Below are 5,581 nucleotides of genomic sequence, written 5' to 3' on the forward strand. Positions count from 1 at the left end.
TTGAGAAACCCAGATAATTGATGGGACAATAATGCAACCCCATGCGTGGCAACAGATAAAGGAGAAGATTAATCTGCCATTAAAGGGAAAAACAGATCAATTAGAACCAGAGATCGACACGAAGAAAGGGAGAAAAAGAAAAATAAAAACTAGGGTATCAAAAACAGAGAGAATTTTACAATAAATTCAAAAACCAAAACGAGTTATCATACAGAAAGATTCAGACAAGAATTAAAAGCTGATGATTGAACAAATTAAAAACAGATCAGATCAAAATAATTGAGAACGGATTTGGGTTGACTAATTTTGACTAGGTGTTTGACTTTTCGCTATCTCTTTAGTCTGCATACTGGTGATTTGTTTTCGCATCTGTCTTCTCTGACGTGTACAAACCACTTTCACACTGAAAACAATTTTTTCTAATTATTTTTTTTAGGGTAAACACTTTTTCTTAACCTATTTTCAGTAGCAGATCTTGCAATCCTTTGTCTCACTATATTGCTAGATTTTTATCTGAAAACCTTGATTGATGCTTACCTGATCAAACATGTATTCAAATAGATTAGAGAAAAATGTGATTTCTTTTTATTTTTCATTATTATCAGAATGTTGGTTCAAGAATTCAACTTTTTAACAGAAAATAAAAATGAATTGTGGCATTGATTTGATGGCAAAAGTTAAATTGTTACAAGTTTCAAAAGAAAGGCAACATGCATACATCACAATACACAGTTTGATCAGTTCAAGAAATAACTAACCTAATTTTGAGATTTTCATGATTTATTTGGGAAAGAGTACTCTATCTCATCACGTTAGTCAGATGATACAAAAGAAGGTGGACGAGGCCAGGGACCCTATCTAGCTAATATTCACGTATATGCCTCGTAGGTTGGGAAAATAAAAATACCTTAAGTATTACAAAGTATTAAGTGTACATTGTCTAACTAGTTGACAATGCCAAATATAAGTAATTCAAATGAGGAGTGTGAAAATACTATTACAAACTAATATCAAAAACAAACTAAGTAACAAGACAATGTTTTAATAGTCTTTTAGAAATTCAGAGCAAAACGAAATAACAAATAATTCTTAACAATAAACAAAATGGGAATGAGTTATTAGGATTTTCGATTTCCACCAATTCAATCACATAAAACTCTACTAATTTCTATTTATTACTCAAGAAAAATATCGAAATCAATCTCATGTCTCGGAAGATGATATGTTAAATTCTAAAGTATTGTTTCTCTGCTATAACTTCCTTCGCTTTATGGGTAGTGATTCTAAAACATATCACGTCAAGGAATATAACCAAAGCACGAAATATCAATTGAAAAATATAAATAATCAAAAAAATTACATAAACGATTAAATACCAAGTTATATGAAATGAAATTACTAGCCAATCAAATCATCATTAGAAATATTATTGTGGGGTTTATACAATCAAATATGGCTTTTTATCTAAACCCTAACATGACTCAAGATAGCCATGGCTTTCTCAAAAGCCATAAAAATATCAAAATAAAAACTAGCTAAGCAAGAACGAAAATGGGAGAAATTAATCTTCAAAGTGAAAAATACTAGAATCACCCAATTAAATGGGTTCTATATTTTCAAGCCCCACTAAATGGATCCTTCATTGTCAACTCCATACTTTCATAAAATGCTACTACTAGGCCCAAAATATCAATTTTTCTTCATATCTGACCCATAATTAATTATTCCGAATTTTAGTAATGGCAACATTACCCTTTAGTATATATACAAGAGGAATATATAAGATATTTTTCATTTCTCAATTTTGTTTCTCTCTCATCTCTCTCTTTCTCGGTTGCAGAGAAAACAAATTCTAGGGTTTTTCTCAGATTAATTTTCATCTTCTCCTATTAGATCTTCTTGTGCAACAACGATGAAGAAGTTTTGGATAAGAAGATTTGTTTGATGCGATTACAATCAAAAAAGATCAACTGCATCTGAAGATAAGATCATTTGGTTTTTATCTTTTCAATTTCAGAGCTCTAACGATTTTGTTTGTGTTTCTTCTTCTTCTGATTCCATTGATTTTGTGGATCTGAATCAATTTGATTCAATAGATTTAACAACTAATCAACGAAGTAGGCTCAATCAACGGATTGTACTGATTTTTCATTTTGAATCTAGGCATTAACTGGTTAGAAAGCTATTGCATGTTAGGTTTTCGTCATTATTTGATTTGTTTTATTAGTTTGATTAGGTTTTTATGTTTGTTTTTATTCAATCTATTCAGATCGGAGAAGAACGCAACAACTTTCTGTGAAAGCTTGCTCTAAATCGATTAGAAGATATCAAGAAAATCGTCATCAACACTTGATCAGAAACTATTTGAAAGATAAGGTTTGATTTCAATTTTTTTTCAATTTTTTTTCGATTATTTGTTGTTCTTGCATGTCCGATCCGAGAATTTGTTGTAAATTTGTTGTTTATGTTTTGTTGATACTGAGAGGAGGATGAAGAAACAATTTTGTTTCAGAAGAACAACTTCAAATTGACGTAGATATGTTGGTTTTTGTTACAGTATGTGTAACTTGAGGTTACGCATATATATACTGTTGTATTTTTAGCATTGAATTTGTATTTTTCTGTTTGTTTTTTGTGAATTTGTTGTGAGTTTTTTGTTTGATACTGAGAAGAGGATGAAGAAACAATGTTGTTTCAGAAGAACAACTTCAAATTGATGATGTAGATATGATGTTTTTTGTTACAGCATGTGTAACTTGAGGTTACACATATATATATCATGTTGTATTTTTAGCATGTGTAACTTGAAGTTACACATATATATCATGTTGCATGTGTATTTGTAAATAGTTGTAGCATTTGTATCTTTAACACACATTTGTATCTATTGCTTTCTGCATATGATATATATTACAGGTTATGGAGGTGTTGATTTCAGAGCATGAAAGTTCACAGAGAGCTGTAGGGGTGTGAAGTGGTACAGATGCAGATTTGGCGTTGGTTTGGAATGAACTGGTGTTGTTATTGCTGTGATATAGCTCAGGTATGCATTGGTTGAAGAATCATAATGGTTTGAGTTAATGATGCTCATATAGATGCATGTTAGGAGTTAACATTACAGGTACTGGTGCAGCTGCAGTTAAGACAGTGGTAATGGAATAGATGTGTTTTGGTATGGATGTATAATTTTTAGTTACACAAGCTAAATAGATGTGTAATTTTTAGTTACACATGCTAACTAGATGTGTAACTTCTAGTTACACATGTTAATTATATGTGTAACCTTTACTTACACATGCTTTGCTTTAGGTAATTTAGGCCTGCAAGTTCATGATAAATGACATATTCCATATGCAGCTGTAACTCCTAGTTACACTAGTCATATGCATGTGTAACTGATAGTTACACAAGCCAGATGCATGTGTATCTCCTAGTTACACATGTTATATGCATGTGTAACTCTCAGTTACACAATTCAGATGCATGTATAACTGCTAGCTACACTAGTCAGATGCTTGTGAAACTGAAATATACATTGTTGTATGTACTGTTCATTTTAATCGTATAAATACTGATTACTTGTTGTTATATTTCAGGTTTCAGATAACTTCATAAAAGCTAATTGCTTAAACGTGGTAATGGTCTCGCTGGAACTGGAGTTGACGCTGAATACACAAGTCAGATGCATGTGTAACTCTTAGTTACACTAGATAGACACATGTAACTCTCAATTACACTAAACAGATGCGTGTGTAACTTCTAGTTACACATGCTAAGAAATTATTGTAAATGAATATTAAAGTAATAATTGTATTTTTTTTGTGTTTTTCTTTTTGATGTCTATTTTTTGCATATATATACAAGTGTAACTTTGCATTACACATGTCATAAGGATGTGTAACTTCTGGTTACACATGCCATATGCATGTGTAACTTCTATTTACACATTCGCACTGTACTTTAATAATTTCGGGCCTAAATTTAAATTTTATTTAATTTATGGGCTTGACAGTATACATAAGGGTATCAAGATCTTTTAATAATTTGGGGCCTAGATTTAAACTTCTTTTAATTAAGGACCTCATATTATGAGTTATCCATGGGTGAGGCCTGAGCATAAGTTTCCCATCTTCAAACCCTCTCACTGTTTACGGCTCTGTCGCGGTCTCCTCCTCCATATAGGTTTTGCGAGCAGTCCAATCTGGACCTAGCAGGTAGTTTCCAAGGCCCAGCCCAATTCTAACACCGATACCCAGACTCTTCCCAAATCCGGCCAAAGCACCACTCCACCTACTCTCTACTCCCTTTGTTAGAATACGGGCATCCAACTCAAAACCAATTGGCAATAAGTGGAGAGGCCCATAGGATTATAAATCGCAGGATCTTAGATTGCCCAAACAATGTGGGACTAATAATCTCAACACGCCCCCTCACGTGTAGCCTCGTAGGGTCTTACACGTAGACAATAAATCGGGTGACGCGGAGTAAAGGCGCGGTCTAAAGACTCGTCGCAAATTGCCTGCTCTGATACCAAGTTAAAGTCTGCGGGCATCCAACTCAAAACCAATTGGCAATAAGTGGAGAGGCCCATAAGATTATAAATCGCAGGATCTTAGATTGCCCAAACAATGTGGGACTAATAATCTCAACACCCTTCATGGTTTCCTAGCGAGAATCTAACCACAAACTCTAGTCGACATTCCCTGACCTTCCTCCTACGGTTGCAGTTCAGGCCACTACACCAGCTTCTTAGTTCCTGTCTCTGACATCCACAGCTAACATACAGACCACCTCAATCTCATCCATTCTTCAGTTGTTTGAACGGCAAGAACTGAATTTCAACCCCCACTTTCTACTGTTGTTGCTGCCAATTGGTCGTTAATGGAGATACCAATAACTGACAACGAAAACCATCATGCCTGAGTTTGATCACCACTAGCTTCAATCGATTCCATCTCCATCACCATCTGCAACTACTCATTGCCACTGCCTGCAACAACTCTCCATCTACAGCTCCACTCACTTCCAACCACAACAGCATCGAGCTAGTTTCCTAATCTTCTCGTACACAGCCACGAGCCGATGGCAGCAGCACTAATTTGAATCATCGAGCACCACCAGTTTCTACTTCAGAAATTTCCTCTCTCGGAAACTGCTCCCGTTTACAACAATCCCACAATTAGGTAACCTACCATGAATTCAGAACAATCACGACATTGATAACTGCAGCACCTCTTTTCGTCTCAGACCCTCTCGGAAGTACAGCTCCATCTCCATCGTTGCTGCCACACCCGTTCTGCAGACCAACACTGTGAAGACTTGGTAACAACAGCCGCTGCTTGGATCTCTTACCTTGAACACAACAGCACCCTCATCACTGTCCAGCATAACCAACTGCAATTTGGGCACCAATCTCTATTACTGGACCATCGAGACATGTGCACCACCTTCCTTTCTCTAGTAGCAGCAACCCCAGACATTTCGTATCACCAACATTTCTCCGTTCCAGTTTCGCCAACCTATAGATAAATCCACTACCAATAACTCCAGTGACTGGATATCCAAGCCATTCAATCAACTG

The sequence above is a fragment of the Papaver somniferum genome, chromosome 9 (genome assembly GCF_003573695.1).
Source record: "Papaver somniferum cultivar HN1 chromosome 9, ASM357369v1, whole genome shotgun sequence".
Lineage (NCBI taxonomy): Eukaryota > Viridiplantae > Streptophyta > Magnoliopsida > Ranunculales > Papaveraceae > Papaver > Papaver somniferum.